A 21,938-nucleotide genomic window follows, 5' to 3' on the forward strand; every position below is an offset into this window, starting at 1 on the left:
CTGACCTAGAGAGCGTGCAGAGATCCTTTACTGCTAGAATCCACTCAGTAAAACATCTAAATTACTGGGACCGACTAAAGAGCCTAAATCTGTACTCCCTTGAGCGCAGGCGGGAGAGATACATAATAATTTACACGTGGAAAATAATTGAGGGGCTGGTCCCAAACCTGCACACAGAAATAACACCACATGAGACCAGAAGACATGGCAGGATGTGCAGAATACCCCCGTTGAAAAGCAGAGGTGCAACAGGTACTCTGAGAGAGAACTCTATCAACATCAGAGGCCCGAGACTGTTCAACACGCTTCCACTACACATAAGGGGCATAACTGGCCGACCCCTCACAGTGTTCAAGAGAGAACTGGATAAGCACCTCCAAAGGATACCTGATCAACCAGGCTGTGACTCATACGTCAGGCTGCGAGCAGCCGCGTCTAACAGCCTGGTTGATCAGTCCAGCAACCAGGAGGCCTGGTCGACGACCGGGCCGCGGGGACACTAAGCCCCGGAAGCACCTCAAGGTAGCCTCAAGGTAGGTAAGGTAGGCACTGTCCTCCGCCCTGCTGCTGGCACGAGGCACTGTCCTCCACCCTGCTGCTGGCACGAGGCACTGTCCTCCGCCCTGCTGCTGGCACGAGGCACTGTCCTCCGCCCTGCTGCTGGCACGAGGCACTGTCCTCCGCCCTGCTGCTGGCACGAGGCACTGTCCTCCACCCTGCTGCTGGCACGAGGCACTGTCCTCCACCCTGCTGCTGGCACGAGGCACTGTCCTCCACCCTGTTGCTGGCACGAGGCACTGTCCTCCACCCTGCTGCTGGCACGAGGCACTGTCCTCCACCCTGCTGGCACGAGGCACTGTCCTCCGCCCTGCTGCTGGCACGAGGCACTGTCCTCCGCCCTGCTGCTGGCACGAGGCACTGTCCTCCACCCTGCTGCTGGCACGAGGCACTGTCCTCAGCCCTGCTGCTGGCACGAGGCACTGTCCTCCGCCCTGCTGCTGGCACGAGGCACTGTCCTCCACCCTGCTGCTGGCACGAGGCACTGTCCTCCGCCCTGCTGCTGGCACGAGGCACTGTCCGTCACTGCTGGTATCCGACACGGGAATGTGAAGCGTGTTAATGAGCCGTCGGACAGAGATGTGTTTCAGCGCTGGTAATGGCAAGATTGTGTTGATTTACTGGCGAGGGTCCTCGAGTCTGCCGGTGTGCTGGTTGGTCGTGCTGCTGCCTACCTCTCACTCACACCCCTGCTGTATCTTGCTGTCACACCCCTGCTGTACCTTGCTGTCACCCCTGCTGCACCTTGCTGGCATACCCCCCCCCTGCTGTACCTTGCTGTCACCCCCTGCTGTATCTTGCTGTCACCCCCCCTGCTGTACCTTGCTGTCACCCCCTGCTGTATCTTGCTGTCACCCCCCCTGCTGTACCTTGCTGTCACCCCTGCTGCACCTTGCTGGCATACCCCCCCCTGCTGTACCTTGCTGTCACCCCCTGCTGTATCTTGCTGTCACCCCCCCCCCTGCTGTACCTTGCTGTCACCCCCCCCCCCCTGCTGTACCTTGCTATCACACCAATGCTGTACCTTGCTGGCACCCCTGCTGCACCTTGCTGGCACCCCTGCTGTACCTTGCTGTCACACCCCTGCTGTACCTTGCTGTCACCCCCCCTGCTGTACCTTGCTGTCACACCCTGCTGTAACTTGCTGTCACCCCCTGCTGCACCTTGCTGTACCTTGCTGTCACCCCCTGCTGCACCTTGCTGTCACCCCCCCTGCTGTACCTTGCTGTGACCCCCTGCTGCACCTTGCTGTCACCCCCCCTGCTGTACCTTGCTGTCACCCCCTGCTGCACCTTGCTGTCACCCCCCCTGCTGTACCTTGCTGTCACCCCCTGCTGCACCTTGCTGTCACCCCCCCTGCTGTACCTTGCTGTCACCCCCTGCTGTACCTTGCTGTCACCCCCCTGCTGTACCTTGCTGTCACCCCCTGCTGTACCTTGCTGTCACCCCCTGCTGCACCTTGTTATCACACCCCTGCTGCACCTTGCTGTCACCCCTGCTGTACCTTGAATTTCATTCACTATGAATTTTTTTTCTGATTCCTGTAGTTGCCTTCCACAAATGTGTAGATACCTGCTGGTCTCACTTCTCACTGTCTCAGCTTTATTACCTTACACTCGCTTGGACTGAATTCTAAAAGCCATTTATGTACGCGAGTTTGTTAAGGTTCTCCTGCAAATTTCTGTAGTATTATGTTTTTACATTTCTCATTAAAATGTTTAAATTTTGCTCCGAGGGGCGAGTTTATTGGGCAGCGCCACTCATCCTGTGAGTGGACACACCGCCATAGTGACAGTATTGGGCAGCGCCACTCATCCTGTGAGTGGACACACCGCCATAGTGACAGTATTGGGCAGCGCCACTCATCCTGTGAGTGGACACACCGCCATAGTGACAGTATTGGGCAGCGCCACTCATCCTGTGAGTGGACACACCGCCATAGTGACAGTATTGGGCAGCGTCACTCGTCGTGTGAGTGGACACACCGCCATAGTGACAGTATTGGGCAGCGCCACTCATCCTGTGAGTGGACACACCGCCATAGTGACAGTATTGGGCAGCGCCACTCGTCGTGTGAGTGGACACACCGCCATAGTGACAGTATTGGGCAGCGCCACTCGTCGTGTGAGTGAACACACCGCCATAGTGACAGTATTGGGCAGCGCCACTCGTCGTGTGAGTGAACACACCGCCATAGTGACAGTATTGGGCAGCGCCACTCGTCGTGTGAGTGGACACACCGCCATAGTGACAGTATTGGGCAGCGCCACTCGTCGTGTGAGTGAACACACCGCCATAGTGACAGTATTGGGCAGCGCCACTCGTCGTGTGAGTGAACACACCGCCATAGTGACAGTATTGGGCAGCGCCACTCGTCGTGTGAGTGGACACACCGCCATAGTGACAGTATTGGGCAGCGCCACTCGTCGTGTGAGTGGACACACCGCCATAGTGACAGTATTGGGCAGCGCCACTCGTCGTGTGAGTGGACACACCGCCATAACAGCATGTACAACACTCCCCAATAGGAAGAAAACCCGCTGGGTCCTTCATCCTGTCACTTGTACCCAGACACAGCTGGGACTTGCTTAACTGTCTCAAGTGAACAGCGTCTCAAACAAGGAGATTAACAATTGTCAACCCTTAAAATCGTACGTTATCTTGTGGGTGCAAAATGGAGGAATGTTTTAAGAACAATATTTCTCATTAGTCTTTGAGTTATCTGCATACAGTGACATGTACAAGCTCACACACGCCGTAGTGTAAGTTATTCACATGCATTAGGAACAGCCATGGTTACATGACCGCACCTTGAGGAACCCCACTCGTCACCTCCCTCAAATATTTAATAACATTGTGGCAACTAAGTACTGATATAACATTTTATTATCTTTACCCTGTACTCGGCGGCTATTTTATTCCTGCTAACAAACTTTACACACAGTAAGCCATCTCGTATGTCATTAACTCACTCATAGGCGACACATGAGAAACTCTTCAACTATTATTTACTTAGCTTACTAGTAACACAAATAACACCCCAGGTTTTATTTATCATTGTAAAGTACTTAACCAAATATAGCTTGTATTACTCTATTGTACAAATAATGGTGGCGGGCGAATGACTGATACCACCAGGGCAGGGAGCCGGTCGGCCGAGCGGACAGCACGCTGGACTGTGATCCTGCGGTCCCGGGTTCGATCCCGGGCGCCGGCGAGAAACAATGGGCAGAGTTTCTTTCACTCTATGCCCCTGTTTCCTAGCAGTAAATAGGTACCTGGGTGTTAGTCAGCTGTCACGGGTTGCTTCCTGGGGGTGGAGGCCTGGTCTAGGACCGGGCCGCGGGGACACTAAAATGCCCCGAAATCATCTCAAGATAACCAGGAACAAGGGAGATTTGTGTCCTTTTAGGAGCCAAGGTGATGTTAACCTGCTTAGCGGCTTGTTGCCTGTTTCCTCTCCATTCGGATGGTTTTTTTTGGTCTCTTCTGAAGCGTACGAACCTAGTAGGGAACCCAGCAGTCAAGGCAGATATATATATTGGCTACTGTCACTCCTCCTACACCTGGTCACACCACTGGTGGTCACTTGTCACTCTCCCTACACCTGGTCACACCACTGGTGGTCACTTGTCACTCACACCTTCCCACCATAACCGGATCCAGTTTGCACACACACACAATCTTTTTAACGTAACCCATTGTCACGTCGCGCGAGGCCGGACGAAATCATGAATGATCTCCGGTACTCACTTTCCCCTTTCAGAGAAGGAGAGATACCGGATTAGAAATTATACACAAGACGAATACGGTCATTAATGAAGCACTTGAGCACAAACGTCTCAGATATGTGCAGTAAAATAACTTCTTTTTGAAGCGAAGGAGCCTGTGGAGAGAAGTGCTGTACTTGCGAGCAGAGTGCAGGCTTTTTTCACTCTCCAATATTAATTTATATTTTATTAAGATGTTATTTTTTAAGACATAACAATGCTTCTCCTAGTCTCGGTGTTTGTAAACAATGATTCGGTCAATTGGTAACACAATTAAAATAATGATCATAGCACAACTATTACTTCAGAATCCGCTAATTGAACCTGTGGTAAATAGGGTTCCCAGTAATGATTACTGATTAGTAACACATAAGTAAACCACTTTCTTGGCTATTTTGCTGAGCTAGCCAATTCTTGGAGTGGTTCCGAGCAAGCTGCCTTACAGTCCCACAATGTAGAGTTTGAAATTTTGAATATAACGATTTTTAGAAGAATTAGATACACCTCTGTAGAGTACAGACAGTTACATTATATTTAAATATACAGGCGAGGAGTCACAATGACGTGGCTGAAGTATGTTGACCAGACCACACACTAGAAGTTGAAGGGACGACGACGTTTCGGTCCGTCCTGGACCATTCTCAAGTCGATTGTGATGAGGAGCATCACATCCTCATCACAATCGACTTGAGAATGGTCCAGGACGGACCGAAACGTCGTCGTCCCTTCAACTTCTAGTGTGTGGTCTGGTCAACATTTAAATATACCCTGCTTGAAGCTTGGCTTCTACCCCAGCAAGAAGAAATGAGTAGCGCAAGAGGGCATGAGAATGGGTAGGGGGCAGGTATGGGTAGGGATAGGAAGGATAGGTGTGTGTGGGGAAATAGTCGTGGGGCTGGGATGGGTTCCGTGGAAGTTTAGTGAAGGAAAGGTGAAAATATGGAGGAAATTTTCCCATAACCGATACTGGAAAAATCTAAGCCTCTAAAATCACCTCTAGTTAGAGATTTTCATATAGAAGTTTTCAAGATAAAATTAGATACGCTGGATAGGAAGTGCCGGGTAAGCCAGGTTTGTAATGGACGGGTAGGATATGTAGGCTTGCGGGCCGCTACCAACAACAGCCTCGCGGATCAATTACCATCATAATAGCCATAGGCTCAGTCGGATTGCAAGAGTTTGAAGACCTCTCAAAACCAACTAGAGGTAAGCTACAGGTAGGCATACAAAAGTTAACTTGAACCTAAAATCTGCCTTAACTAGACTCATCCAGTTAACTCATCCAGTTAAATGGATTCACTGCAGCTGCCTTAACTAGACTCATCATCATACACTGCAGCTGCCTTAACTAGACTCATCATCACACACTGCAGCTGCCTTAACTAGACTCATCATCACACTGCAGCTGCCTTAACTAGACTCATCATCACATTGCAGCTGCCTTAACTAGACTCATCATCATACACTGCAGCTGCCTTAACTAAACTCATCACCATCCAGTGCATCTGCCTTAAAGGAACCCAGTAGACGCAGCAGTAAACCATAATCAGATCCACTAAAACCAGCCGCCGCTGTAACCGGACCAATACACACCTTAACCGGACTCGCCCTGAGCGAACACCTCGGATACCGCGCACCAGTCTGCGGGTACCGTTGTTAAACACTGTAATTAATTAACCGTTGTATATCAAGTCGCAGCCCACTGTGTACTTTCGCTTCGCTTAGCGCCGGCAAAAAACCGCAGCGCCCAACTAAAGCAAGTCTCAAACCGTTGACTTTATTTGGTAAAGTCAACGGTCAGTGTTTTTGTCTGGTGTTTTTTTTTGTGTTGATGTTGTAGCTTAGGCGCGATGGGTCGGTGTGTGAATCACCTGTGTGTATAGTCATGTGGCTCTCGTCGGGAGAAGAGCGCGGATAGGACACTGTAAGGGGCTAGGCGCCCACTACGGGCTCATCATAGCCCGTGCTACTTGGAACTTTTTGTTCCAAGTAGCAAATCTTAAACAACAACAACCTTACTCCTCATTAGGTTTGGATTAGATAGGTTGGGCTAGGAGTGGGGGGTTGATGGTTGAGGGAAGGGCTAGGCATGTTGGAAAAGGGGAAAGTGGAAGTAGTGGGGGGAGGGGATAGGCGGTGTAACTGCAAGGGGTAGGCTAGGTAAGTTAGGGAAAAAGTTATGAAACAGGAGGGTCAAAGTTAGAAGGGCTGTGTTTAAACATGTGAGAGGGAAGGGAGCCAATGTTAGACAGTGGGGTAGGCTGTTAGTGCCAAGTTAGAGGTTAGGAGTCGGAGTTAAGGTGAAGGTTTAGACAATAAGTAAACAAAGGTGGCTAGGGTACGGGGGAGAGAGAGGGAGGGACGGGTGGTGGCTGGGGGCTAGGAGAATGGCTAGGCGAGACAGAGGAGGTGGGTGGGTGCGTATTTAACAAGGTCACAAATGCAGGTGAGGTACGGGCTCACCATAGCCCGTGCTACATAGACATTTCGTTCTGAGTATCTGAATCTAAAACAACAACATTCAGGTGAGGGGTGCAAATGTTTCTATATAATAAACACATATTATTATAGTTCTTATATAGACACTGAACTATATTATAGTTCAGCGAATGTCTTCTTGGATGGATTTTGTGTTGTATCTTGACCGCCTTGACAGGTTAAATATTGATGTTTTCCTTATATCTATTGACTGCAAGTTTGACTGTTCACTGTTCTTGATACAGATGAGTATTTTTGGAGCACGTGAATAACACGGCGAATGAAAAGTATTATATTCATTTGATGAATTATTAGTGTCATATTCTAATGTGTGACAAGAGTCAATTTACCTGTTGCTGACCACAACAGTTTCATAGCGCAGTCATCACAATCAATGACAGGAATTCAGTATAAATTAGCTGTCAAGTTTACCAGGGAAACCATGATGGCGACCTGTCCCCCGCGGGCAGTTCCCACCACGTCAGCTGACTCACAACTTCGCTAGTGTTACGCGCTATCTTACGAAACCTGTACATCTTTCAGTAATCCTGGCGGCTTTAAATTGATTCCCAACCACTTGGGGTGGACGGTAGAGCGACGGTCTCGCTTCGCGCAGGCCAGCGTTCAATCCCCGACTGTCACAGTGGTTGGGCACTATTCCTTCCACCCCCCCCCCTCCCATCCCGGCCCATCCCAAATCCTTATCCTGACCCCTTCCCAGTGCTATATAGTCGTAATGGCTTGGCACTTTCCCCCTGATAGTTCCCTTCAGAGGTATTTATGATAATAATAACCTTAGGTTAGTAATATTGTTAAATAAATGTAAACAAAAGTCCCAAGATTTGTTGAGAGATGTACAGGCTTCGTAAGTTGTCGTCTAAATGCTTGACGAATCTTGGCTAAGGAGTACACGGCGTGGAGTATGAGTTACTGTCTATATGGCTTGTCAGGCTGGGTCCTCGAGTGACAGCCAGGCTGGGTCCTCGACTGACAGCCAGGCTGGGTCCTCGACTGACAGCCAGGCAGGGTCCTCGACTGACAGCCAGGCGTGTCGTTAAGTATATCAAAAGTCTCACACATTTGGAGAAGCAAATGTAGCGACAAAAACAAATTGCTGGAACAATTGTAACTCTTTTTTTTCCCTTCGGTGGCAAGTTGCCGAAGGTGCACTCGCAGATAATTAAGATTAGTCATGCTTGCCGCTATAAAAGGCGGCCATTGCCTGACCACCAGTTGTGACATTAGGATGGGAATCTCTTGCACTCCTCAAGTGCTCATTGCTGCTGCTGCTGCCTTTACCGGCATGAGTCTGCCGATGGGAGTCGGGCGAGAGGTTGGGGGTGTGGCTGCCTCAAGTGTGTGATAGACACAAGTGCCCCCCCCCCCATATACTAAAAAGGCGGGAGCAAAGAGCTAGAGCTCAACCCCCCGCAAGCACAAATAGGTGAGTACACCACCTCGGGGGGCAGCTGTCGTTCACCGTACACTGTACACTGTACGTTGTGGCTGTCGTTTCACTGTACACTCTTGACACACGGAAGGTCATCAGACATATTACGCGCGAAGTAGCATAATGTGTCGTTATGTGTTATTAGTAAAAGCTTTCGGCAGGTTTTTAAGGGCATTACTAAGAAGATGGATAAAGCTTCTTTAGCCAGAGAGAGAAAAAGTATTTTTTTTTTTTGCAGTGTAACATGTCGACTGAGAACGTGACCTCCCTCCCACCTGTGACAAATGCGTTGTGATTCCGTAAAACTGTGGTAATTCAAAGGTAATTTACCTCCCCATTCGAGACAAGGGTCACATACTTCTGAATCAAGTATATCTGTACGTACAGTCCCAGAGGCCATTGCCATCGATGGTTAAGCCAGTCTTCGTGGAGGAATTTAATATTTCAGTGAGAAAACTGAACATCTTGCAGTGAGGCAAGTGATCAGATAAGCTCTCAATATTGACAAGTTGTGTTTCTCGAGGAAGGATTCATTTTCACCTCGATCTTGACACCTTTCCAGATGTATTTGGCATTTTGTCTCGAGGTCTACTGGATAAAAATTCCTGCCCTAATTTCTCCTTTGCTACGAGGTAAACAGTGAACCAAATTGCTGCTTTCATGCAGTAAATCGTGCTCTAAGATCTGGTTTCGAGGTTGAATGAGTTCTTCAATGACACGCGGATCTTTTATCCTTTTAAGGTCCCCCCAATTATTCCTGAGGATCTTTTTCCAGCTGAGTTTTGAACCACAGGATTATCTTGACATTTACTGCTTCGGCGGGTAGGCCGTTCCCTACTTTATTACCCCCCATAGATGTAAAGGCATCTTGTGTTATCTTCTCTACATTGTGGCTTGTTTAGCTTGTAGTTGTCGCCGCTTGTGTGAGCTACATAGCGTTGTTAAGAGAGCTGGTCTGGAGTAATATCTTCCAATTTATTTAGTACAGCGTTTTAAAATTCATGATAAGATCAGCCTGTCGCGTCTGATTTGTAGTGCTGTCAGTCCCGAGACCCTCAATTTCCCCCCCCCCCCCGCCTATAAGAGTTTACTTAGTTCGAGGATGATGTCTGTCGCTGTGTTGGGAACGTTCTCCCAAATAGATGTGTCATTTCGAAGTTGAGGTTTCCAGGCAAGGATACAGTAGTCCAAATGGAACTTTAGAGGTCCCAATAGAGGGAGGGCTCACCCGTTTAGAGGTCCCCAATAGAGGGAGGGCTCACCCGTTTAGAGGTCCCCAATAGAGGGAGGGCTCACCCGTTTAGAGGTCCCAACAGAGGGAGGGCTCACCCGTTTAGAGGTCCCAATAGAGGGAGGGCTCACCCGTTTAGAGGTCCCCAATAGAGGGAGGGCTCACCCGTTTAGAGGTCCCCAATAGAGGGGGGGGGGGTTCACCAAAGCTTCGTACAGCTGATTTTTTACGTTTTCCAACCTCCATAGTGATTGTGGAGGTTGGAAAATACCACGTCAGTTCGTATAGATACCGGCTTTGCAATCCGTGTCCGCGCCGTGTCGGAACGCTTCACGTCAGCTAACAATGCTATAATAAAGTTTGCTTGAGCAAGGGGGCCACACTTTTACAGGCTCGCCATAGCCTGTGCTACTTGAAACTTTTTGTTCTGAGGAGCTGAATCTAAAGCAACAACAAGGGCACAGTTAATTAAGAGCGCTCTACCTCAGAAATTGAAATTGAAATAAATTTATTGAGGTAAAATACACACAAAGGGATGAGGTAGCTCAAGCTATTCTCACCCCGTTCAGTACATCGTGTTAATACATACATAGACACACATCACAAACAATAAACATATTACCAAACATTCTGAGAGATAAACATCTACATTTCCTCTCTGCCTCAGCGCCATGTGGTGTCCGGTTGGGCCAAGTGACACGAGTTGAGAGGCACTAATCTCTTAATTGGGTGCGATAGACGGTGCCACACGAAATCGACGCAGAGCAGGACTTACGACAAAAAGTTGGTTCTTGCATCACTGGTTGTTGAAAGAAATTTGTTGTTACAGTATGAGAAGGGATTTTTATGGAGGTCTGAGGTATCGGTAATGAACGATTTATTTAAAGATGATCTTACGGCTGACGTATAATGAACGGAGTATTCCTTTCGCAAGTGAAGTGTTAGATATAAAGCTAGCCAATCAGAGATTGGGACCTCTTCCTGGCGCCGCGGCTGGCCACCCCTGGCGCCGTGGCTGGCCACCCCTGGCGCCGTGGCTGGCCACCCCTGGCGCCGTGGCTGGCCACCCCTGGCGCCGTGGCTGGCCACCCCTGGCGCCGTGGCTGGCCACCCCTGGCGCCGTGGCTGGCCACCCCTGGCGCCGTGGCTGGCCACCTCTGGCGCCGTGGCTGGCCACCCCTGGCGCCGTGGCTGGCCATCCCTGGCGCCGTGGCTGGCCACCCCTGGCGCCGTGGCTGGCCATCCCTGGCGCCGTGGCTGGCCACCCCTGGCGCCGTGGCTGGCCATCCCTGGCGCCGTGGCTGGCCACCCCTGGCGCCGTGGCTGGCCATCCCTGGCGCCGTGGCTGGCCACCCCTGGCGCCGTGGCTGGCCATCCCTGGCGCCGTGGCTGGCCATCCCTGGCGCCGTGGCTGGCCACCTCTGGCGCCGTGGCTGGCCATCCCTGGCGCCGTGGCTGGCCACCCCTGGCGCCGTGGCTGGCCACCTCTGGCGCCGTGGCTGGCCATCCCTGGCGCCGTGGCTGGCCACCCCTGGCGCCGTGGCGGCCGCTCATTATGCCAGCGTCTGGCCTCGGAGTTCCCGTATTGTAATCAACCGGAGGACATAATAAATCGGTTAGAATGAATTCAATTGTATTACACCTCTGTTACACAGCAATAAAGCTCTGTGTGCTGCAATTACATAGAGGCCAATGTCAAGTAGCTCATAGCACCGACCTGCATTATCACGTCTGAAGTTGGTGGGTTGACCACGCAATTATCTCCATCTTGTTAAAAAAAGTTGTTTTCCTTCGCGTAGTTTAGTGTGTGTGTGTGTGTGTGTGTGTGTGTGTGTGTGTGTGTGTGTGTGTGTGTGTGTGTGTCCTTGCTAGCATTTCCTCCTCATCTCTTATTTACTCGTCTCTATTTCTTCCTCCTTCTACTTGATTTCCTACCGCTTTCTCCTATTCCCTGTTTTTGCATTCTTTCTTTCTCCACTTACTCCTCTTCTCATTTTCTTCTTCCTGGTCAGGCGGTCAGTGTGAGGGGTATTGGTGATTGGCCAAGTGTTTATACCAGTCGTAGGACCACGTTGTTTTTGGGTTAATGTTGTTAGTTTGGTCTTGTATTTGCAGCTTTGCAAACGCTCACACACACACACACACCTGCCTTAAGCCGCGCACGCACACACACCTGCCTTAGGCCGCGCACGCACACACGCACTCTGGTATCGACATGGTGGGTAAATGCAGATTTATAGAAAACGGGTGGGACTCTCCGGAGGGAACACGTGGTGGTGGACCAGGAAGTATAGGACACAAGGGCTGGGACCAGGACGACAGAACACAATGAAGCTTCAACCCCCGAGAAGATCAAATGTATATGACAAAATATCATCACACCGGTTGATTAATGGCTTAGTGTCGGCACACAGGAGCTGGATCTCGATCCCATCACAGAGGAGTAGATATATATAAACACACAACGTAGCTGCTGATCGAGGAGGTTGTGTGTGAGAGAGAGAGACACAACAGATGAACGTGACCCTGAGAGAGGTGTGCTGGGCCACCTCAAGGAATGTTCAGTATGCCGCGTCCTCGCTGCTCGTCCTCTGTAGGGTGAAGACAGGATTACACAGCATGACAGGAACGAGAGTTTGCGACGCCAAGGAGGTCGTGTGGAAATGCGGGGAATGATGAACGGAGATGTTTTGCGCGGTCATTGATTGATTGATGAAGATTAAGCCACCCAAAAGGTGGCACGGGCATGAATAGCCCGTAAGTGGTGGCCTTTTGGAGCCATTACCAGTATCAAGAGCTGATACTGGAGATCTGTGGAGGTGCGACTGCACCCTGCGTGACGGGAGATGTCTCCCGTGTGCGCGGTCAGTTATCCTGTTAGAAAAATATGCGACCTTGTTGAAGGGTGGGGACGGGGGGGGGGGGGGGGAGTGTGTGTTTAGTGGGGCAGGTGAGGGTAGGGGGTGGCGGTGGTCACGTGTCCTCTCCACACATTTTATTTTATTAACACAATTTAGTACAGTTAAGACCATTGTACCAAAAAAGGAAGTCAACGTTTTATATCATCTGTATACTAACCTAACTTCTAGATCTAATGCACTCATTCTTAGGCCAAATATGCTCAATACTATAGGCCTAATATACACAGTCCTAGGCCTGTGGCTTCTTAGGCGTAATGTATTACATATGCGTATTATATTAGGCTTAAGGGAAGAAAGGTTAGGTTGCTGTCTTTTTCTAGGGCTCCCTGCTAAACCAGTAGGGCAAAACTTTGCTTTTGAGGCGACACACACGCACGCACACACACACACACACACACACACACACACACACACACACACACACACACACACACACACACACACACACACACACACACACACACCAGTTGATTGACACCAGTTGATTGACAGTTGAGAGGCGGGACCAAAGAGCCAAAGCTCAACCCCCGCAAGCACAAATAGGTGAGTACACACACACACACACACACATTATTTTGTATATGTGCTTAACTGTAGCTTTATGTACTGTCATTTGTGGAGGATGTGTTGCAGTAGTGATGGTTGTGGTAGTGTTTACACGTAGAGTGGCAGGGGCTGCAGGCCCTCGGTGTGGGAACAACAGCAGCAGCAACAATAGATGCTTGAGATCCTTACAATGGGCAGCACAGGGTGGGGGAGGCTCTTGATAGACAAGGAACAGCAGCAACAGCAGAGTATTAGATCAGCCGCTCCAGCAGTAGCAGTAACAGCAGCAACAACAGCAACAGCAGAGTATTAGATCAGCCGCTCCAGCAGTAGCAGTAACAGCAGCAGCAACAGCAGAGTATTAGATCAGCCGCTCCAGCAGTAGCAGTAACAGCAGCAGCAACAGCAGAGTATTAGATCAGCCGCTCCAGCAGTAGCAGTAACAGCAGCAGCAACAACAACAACAACGACAGTATTCCCGGCCAGCAATTATGAGTGACGCCGCCCCAGCGTGTCGGAGGTATCAAGTGTTTACGAGGGTCATGTCAGACGCCTGTCAGCGCTGCCCACTATGCCACTCACCCACTCTGTCCTACACTCTTGCCCACCCGTACTCTGTCCCCTACCCCCTTCCCCACCCACCTGGTCATACCAACCCACCTTCTCACCTGGCCATAATGTCCCACCCACTTTCCGCCCACCTATCTGACCCACCCTTACCTCCCCTTCCCCAAGGCCGGGGCATCACCCGTCTGTGTTTACATGAGTATTGTAAACATTGGTCGCCTCGTGGAAACTGAGGCCGTCATGACGTAACATTTGGTATGGCTGAAATTGCGTGACTGTGCCGAGTGTTTTTGGGTCTTCTCTGCCTCTAATGTACACATTTTTTACTCCCCGAGACACTACTGGTGCTTCCCTTAATAGCTGGACAACTCGCCCCCAACTAGCTCAGTTGGTTTTACGCCTGGAGTGTTTTGCTGGGAACTGTGCACACACGTAACACACGCGAACCTCGTCTCTAGCACTCTTCCTGGGCTAAATAACACCGTTTGTTACTTATATAATGAACAGAGTCTATTATAGTTACAATGGTTTTCTTGCATTTTTGTTGTTTTAACCACGCCAACGAGACGCTGGTGGTTACTACCTTACGACCAATCTTTACGCGGGTTATATCTTGTAAATTATAAGCAAGATTGGATGACCGGCTGCGCCCGGGTCTCCACCCTTTCCCTCTCATCATCCCCACTATCCCAATTTCCTTCCTCTCTCATCTCTGGTTACCTATCCCACTCCCATATGACACTACTCCTATAAAGACTACGCCTAGCCCAATCGATAGAGCTTCGGCTTCACACACACATGGGGTCCAGAGTTCGAGTCTCCTACAGCCCAGGTGAATGGAATGCTTATTTTCACGGAAGTGTGGATGACACTATCCTACACGCTTCATGTATGGAGGTTGGGTGAGGTTGACCAGACCACACACTAGAAGGTGAAGGGACGACGACGTTTCGGTCCGTCCTGGACCATTCTCAAGTCGATACCTAGCCTTGGGTGAGGCTAGCCCCAAGCGTCTGGCCTGTCTGGAGAGACAAGACATACTTTCTCTCTTATAGATTAGCCTGTTGTCGTTGGGCATAATCTTTACCCTTGGGGAGTGAGTCTCAGCAGCATCATGAGATCAAACAGGCAAATGAGTAAGATGATTTAGTCTACAGTTTATGATGATGATATTATGTGCTGTTGTAACGTCCCCTGTTGTAACGCCCTGTTGTAACCTCCTGTTGCGATACGTCCTGCCGTAATGATCTGTTGCGGCTCCCTGTTGTGACGCCCTGTTGTGATGTCCTGTCGTAACCTGTTGTGACGTCCTGTTGTGTGACGTCCTGCCGCAACGTCCAATTATAACGTCCTGTTGTGTGACGTCCTGCCGCAACGTCCTGTTGTAACGCCATTATAACTCCTTATCGCGCCGCCGTTGTGATGGCGCCCCGAGACTCTTGAGAGACGGGGTCAAGGGTCACATCCAATACTACATTGAAGAGACTTCAGCATCAGCGGTTCCACTTAATTTATAATCAGGACTCCCCTAATGGACGATGGCGGAGTGGTCAGTTAGGTTGTAGTTGACTCTGTGCCGTATCTACCTGGTGGCATTACTTAGAGCGAGGCGGGGGCGTGTCCCACGGGGGGCCGAGGCAGGGGCGTGTCCCATGGGGGACCGAGGGAGGGGCGTGTCCCACGGGGGGCCGAGGCAGGGGCGTGTCCCACGGGGGGCCGAGGCAGGGGCGTGCCAGCAGGGGCCCTCACGGTGCTTGGCGGGAGGTGAAATGGCATGCATGGAGTAGTTAGTGTCCCCTGATGTCTTGTATGGGGGCTATTAACTGTGCATAAATATAGGTGAGCTGAACTTTGCTAACATGGCACATTAATATCGAAGCTAGTGGTAATTGTAAGATATATATATATATATATATATATATATATATATATATATATATATATATATATATATATATATATATATATATATATAATATATCATAGGTAATGTCAGACCACGAAGGAAGGATTAAGACGGGAATTTCCTTAAGTACTTTCGTTTTTAATATACATCTTCAGAGGGATAGATTACAGTTCAGTGGTGTGGATATTTAGGCAGGGAAGAGGTGAGGTACAATGTCTTTAATGAGACATTCATTAGGATATTAATAAGGTATTGTAGTGAGATAAATATGTGTCAATCATCCTACTCAAATCACCCTTTACCTGATCAATCAAAAATGGATCTAAATTATACAAACCATTGCCAGTGTTCAAATTATAAGATTTCGTAATATGTATTAAAGCAGATTCAATAATGTTCCTATTGTAAATGGTTTTTACAATTCGGTATTAAAGAAGCCCTGTTGTGATGGCGCACAACAGGGCTTATCTCAGTCAATTTGGTGAGAACTTTCTAACAAATGAACAAACAAAGCATTAGACAATTGACCGTGTCTTACGTTTATGTTGCGAAATTATAAATTTCAAACCTTTGGATTTTTGCTCTACATAGAACACAAGGTATTTTGTAAATGACACAATTATCACTACAAGGACTGTTTCTTACTAATACTTTTCCAAAAGTATTTTCGTAATTAAACAATAAAAGTAATTAAAAAGTTTCAAGGCTTTGACAATATTTTCGAACCCAAAAAAATATGATAAACATGACACATTTTTTGAGCGAATTTTCTCACTGCATATATTATTATAATATGTACGACGTGCTTTGCTACGACAGACTTCCAAAAAACTCGGTGGATAACAAAGCTTGTGACCAATAGAATCGATGAGGGAGTTAGACACTCCGCTTTAGCCCCATTCCAGGTTCCCAAAACCTGCCTTATGGCTGTGTGTGTGTTATATATTTGATACAAACAAGGTGAACCCTGCAGGCATTACCACAAAGGGATTCCTAAGAATCAATACTAAGATGCAACATGGACGGGTGTCACAGTCATTCAGGGCCCTCATTGTCTTAACCCTTTATAGGGAGGTAACGATCGCTGGTCATAGGTCAGTTCTGGAACTAGGTAGTTAAGTCAGGGGAACATGGGACGCCTAGCGATAACAAGGGATTAGGAGAATGATGCAACAATCACCCCGACATTCTCTACCGGTGATGTCAGCGACGCAACTGACATGATCAGTCCCATAGAGACTTACGGTCTCACTACACACTAAATAACTGCAAAATTATAAAGGAGAAAGGGACAAGTTTACAGACTGGAGCAGCTCCATGGAAGTTTCCGGGAAGAAATAGACTGTACCCTGAAACAGTGGGATATAGGGACTGTGTATACCATGACACAGTGGGATAGGCAGATACCCCAGAGATTGGATCTGGGAACAACAACGACAGAGAACTTTTAAAAGTTTCCAGAGGAACTAGACAAGGGAACTAGTAACAAAGTTCCTGGAACATCTTGCTGAAGACAACAGCCGCGCCAACTTCATAATGCTCTACAACAAAAAATGATAAAAATGACTGGGAACAAAGGTCCGTAAAGCAACTGGAGCACTGGAAATATAAAGTCCAGTATCAGGCAGGTGAACTAGTTGCCCTTGGTTGCAACTATGAGACAAAGATTATGCAATCTTTGCGTAATCTTTGGATCTTCAAGTGGAAGTTTTGCACTTGTAGATGACACTTTTGCAACTTTTGCACATCACATATAGCAAGTGATGTTGGCCAGAAGATGTAGGTTATATTCTTACTACACAGTGTCTCCAGTCACGATTCATCAGACACTTTTGTCCAATTGCGAAACCTGTACATCTTTCTTCAGTTATAAATGGCTTGGTTTGCATTTGTTAAACGAGGTTGCCTCTAACAATAATATCCTTTGGTTGTGAAGTTCCGAAGTTTGTGAAATAATAAATGGGGAGTAAGCCGCCATGATGGAGGAAAGATGTACAGGTTTCGTAAGCAGACACTTTAAGTTTTTGATATATGTTGTGCCAGTATCATAAAGGTTGTGTGCTCATTACAGCGTGTCTCCGGTGCCATAAAGAGAAGCGAGCAAAAAAGTGTTACCGTGTCTTTTTCTGTGTACCGCGTGATGACATGAGCAGCGGGCGCCTCGACCCTCTGCCACACACCTCATTCCTCCTCCTCCTTTCTCTCTCTCTCTCTCTCTCTCTCTCTCTCTCTCTCTCTCTCTCTCTCTCTCTCTCTCTCTCTCTCTCTCTCTCTCTCTTTCTCTCTCTCTCTCTCTCTCTCTCTCTCTCTCTCTCTCTCTCTCTCTCTCTCTCTCTCTCTCTCTCTCTCTCTCTCTCTCTCTCTCTCTCTCTCTCTCTGTTTACTTAACGGTGCTTAGCTAACAGTAACTACCAAAGGTGTGGTCAAGCTCTTTACGCCCTGCTGGCTGGCCCACTCACACCCCCTCCCTCGGAGCGCCCCCACCCCGCTCCCCATGGGGGCAGTCATGCTCCCCATGGGGGCAGGCTGCCCCCTACTCTCTCACGATGCAGCCTCCTCCCACTGGGCAACCCACAGGCCTTCCTTCCGTTGTACTACCAGAGGTCACCCATTATATAATTCTTCCACAACATCTTCACTCTACGGTTCTTCACGTCCATCCCTACACTACACACCTCTTCTCCCCCACACCCCCCCCACACCTCCAGCCCCTACTTCACCCTCCCACACTCCTCCCTCCCAGACTTTTTTAGTAGCAAAGATGAAGAGCTGCAGGTGAAGGAAAAAGGTTTTGGAAATGTGTAATATAGAGCACGTGATGATAGCAAGCCTGTCCGCCTGGTTAAGACGATGTGTACGTGTGTGTGTTTAGTAGCTGAGCTAAGCTTGCTCTCTTGTCATAGAGCTGTGAGTGTTTGCAACTCCCCCCTCCTCCCCCCCCCCTACAAACCTCCTCCTCTCCACCTTCCCCCACAGATCTGCCTCCCATATCTCGCCACTACATACCGCTCCATCACCGGATTAATGAACACACTAAAAAAAGCTGATAAAAGATAACAGGCAGAAACTATGATAACAAAAAGTGATCCGTGTGGTCGGCGGCAGCTTATATGGACTCCGAGGGACTTCACAGAGGGCGCTTTAATGGCGGGAGCCCCCGGCCGCCCCGCGCCTCTGACGGCAACGATCTTGTCCTTAGATAACCCCATTTTCGCTTGACATATCGACTCTCTTATTGCAGTATTGCAAAGTGAATATATTGTTTGAAGAGTCATCCCGCCATAGAGGGTTAAGATACATCGGCTGACAAGATATTCCGGGTTTCATGGAGGGAGTAAATTGGTATCACCACTTATGGCCTGGCGAGAGGGTGTGAAGACTTGTGTTTGCTGGGCGTCGGGCGGGGCGTCCACGCACGCTTCCTCACACCTAAATGTGTTAATAAATAAAACATCCACTGCGTGTATACACACACACACACACACACACACACACACACACACACACACACACACACACACACACACACACACACACACACACACACACACACACACGCACACACTCGCAAATGGAATGCACTAGGAAGTTATGTGGTGGAGGCTGACTCCATACACAGTTTCAAATATAGGTATGATAGAGCCCAGTAGGCTCAGGAATCTGTACATCAGTTGATTGACGGTTGAGAGGCGGGAACCAAAGAGCCAAAGCTCAACCTCCGCAAGCACAACTAGCTGAGCAGCAGCAGCAACAACAACAACAGTATTCCCGGCCAGCAGAAGTCTGGAAAAAGGCAAACATAGTCACAATATTAAAGATACAGGCTAGAAAGGAGGCACTAAATCAGAGACCCACGTCGCTGACACCTACTCCGTGTAAAGTGGCGGAGAAAGTGATCAGGTGGGGAATGGTGGGTCGCCTGTAGTGAACCCACTATGTCACAAAAGGTCAACATAGTTGTTTTTGTTGTTTAAGATTTGCTACCTAGAACAAAAGTGCCAAGTAGCACGGGCTATGGCGAGCCCGTAATTAGCATGGATTTAGAAATGGAAAGTTGTGCTTGACAAACTTCCTTGAGTCCTATGACAATGTTACTAAAATGAGACAGGAAAGAGAAGGCTGGGTAGACTGCATTTTCCTAGATTGTTTTAGAGCATTTGACATTATTCTTCAGGAAAGACTGGTGTACAAGATGAAGCAGGAGGCTGGGGTAACACTCAACTTCACCCACCTGAAGGACAGAAAAGTCACACGATTGAAGCTGGAGGAATGTAACAAGTGGGGGTCCCTAGAGGCTTGGTCCTGGGCCCGCTGCTGTTCCTAACTTGTGTGAACGACCTTCCCGAGGGAGTGAGCTCGCACATGTCACTGGGTGCAGGTGATGCAGAGCTGGCGAGGAAGGTAAAGACAGAGGACTGCGGAAAGTTCCAGGAGATCTTGACATACTCCAGGAGTGATCAAACAAATGGTTGCTGGAATTCAGTCCTAACAAGTGTAAGGTAATGAAGGTATGATAGGGAGAGGAGACCAGAAGGCCTCCACACCATAAGGGGAAGGCAACTACAGGAATCTGAAAGAGAGAAAGGGTTGGGAGTGGATATTATTCCAACACTAACACCGGAGACACACTCAAACGGGATAACTTCAGCAGCGTATGGGACGCTGGCAAATATAAGAACATAATTTGGAAACCTAAATCAGGACTCCGTCAAGGCAATCTACATACAATTTGTTAGACCAATAATATCCAGAACCTACATGATATCCGCACTTTGTGAATACATAAAACCAAAATTGAAAAAAGTGCCATTTTTTGCAACAAGATTAGTGCCAGAGCTATTGGAACTAGTGTATAGAAAAAGACAGGCGGGATATGACCTCACCGTAGAAGATACTGAGGTGATAGATAAGGTGGACATCGATAGCCTCTTCAGTATAAGAGAAAGTAGGACAAGAGGACACAAGTGGAAGCTGAAAGCACAAATGAGCCGAAGGAATAGAAGAAAATACTCGTACCCCTGTACGTGGGGGAAGGGGGGGGGGAGTAAAAAATTGGAATGCACTGAAAAAAAGTTGTAGAAGCCACCTCCATCCACAACTGTAAGGCCAGACTCGATAAAGAATTTAAATGTCAGAATAGTTAAATTGTAACGTAACGGGTAAAACAAGTTCAGTAGGCGGGACCTAAAGAGGTAGACCTAACTCCTCCCTTAGACTCTGTAAACACACACACACTCACCCCACAGGCACCGCTCCTGTGCCAAGTAAGTCCACTACGGGCTCACCATAGCCCGTGCTACTTGCCCCCGCTCCTGTGCCAGGTAAGTTACGGGCTCACCATGGCCCGTGCTACTTGCCCCGCTCCTGTGCCAGGTAAGTTACGGGCTCACCATATCCCGTGCTACTTGGAACTTGTTCCGAGTAGCTGAATCTATAACAGCAACACAACTCACCCAATGTACACACACAGTGACGACTAGTTAGGAGGCACACCTGAGGTGAGCCCCATCACCTCTGACACTGCCGTCAAGAGGCACTCAGTTAACCCGGTCTTGGCCCCCAACCCCGATGGTAGCCCCAGTGTGGCCACAAGGGTGCCAGTGCCCACTGTGGCAGTGTACATGCCAGTGGGGTGGTTGCCAATGTAGCGAGCATTATATTTAAAAAAAAAATCTAAAAAAATATAGATTTTTTCAGTTATTATTAAATAGACACTTTAAAAATTGAAAAACAATAATCATTTAAGATTAAATGTTTCAAATAATGTATTAAGTTATTCGTGATACAGCTGTATTTGTTTTCAGTTAATTGGAGGAGTTTTTCCTTCACGATAAAACCTTTGTCTCCGATATATGCATTTAAGAGAGTGAATGTGAATGAACTATGGGAAAAATCACTTCCATCTTCACTGTATTAAAAGTTGAGGATATCTAGAGCCTGGTGTTGCCTGTACACTTGGACTGGCCCTCTGGCCTCCAGAGGGAGAGCCCACAGGGAGAGCCCAGAGGGGAGCCAGTAACACTAAGATCTGCCCTCGGTGAAGGAGGGGTCTCACCATGCACTTCCCTGGGTATTGATGGCTGGTGTTGCTGCGTGAGGGGGAAGGTGGTGTTTAACATGCATTCTCTCCAAGTGTTGATGGGCAGTGAAGGGCCTCACCAGGCACTCCCCCTCTCGTGTTGATGGGCACTGAGGGAGGGGGAGACGAGGCACTGAGGGAGGAGGAGGCGAGGCATACAAAGCACTCTTCGTAGGAGCTCGAGGAAGTTATTTTCTAATAAAACCTCTATATATAGGTTCCCTACAAGAGACGAGCATGTTTATACTGTAGAGCCTTGTGCAGTGTGGTATTTCAGGAGCCAATGATCGTTTGTGGTTGACTTGTGGTGCTCTCAAGATGGGCACGGGGCCCACTACCGCCCACACGATGGGCATGGGGCACATTATAAATGAATTAAATAAAAAAAACGCTAACAACAGTAGTTCAAGTGCTAATTGCTCCCCCCCCCCT

The 21,938-nt window shown here is 48.7% G+C and overlaps 1 protein-coding gene across 9 annotated transcripts in view; it reads left to right on the top strand.

The window, feature by feature from the left end:
* Positions 1–21,938, top strand: part of LOC123758751 (fibrillin-2) — a 344,156-nt gene that overhangs the window by 24,439 nt on the left and 297,779 nt on the right. The gene's annotated exons all lie outside the window — the stretch shown is intronic.

The sequence above is a fragment of the Procambarus clarkii genome, chromosome 31 (genome assembly GCF_040958095.1).
Source record: "Procambarus clarkii isolate CNS0578487 chromosome 31, FALCON_Pclarkii_2.0, whole genome shotgun sequence".
Classification (NCBI taxonomy): Eukaryota; Metazoa; Arthropoda; class Malacostraca; order Decapoda; family Cambaridae; genus Procambarus; species Procambarus clarkii.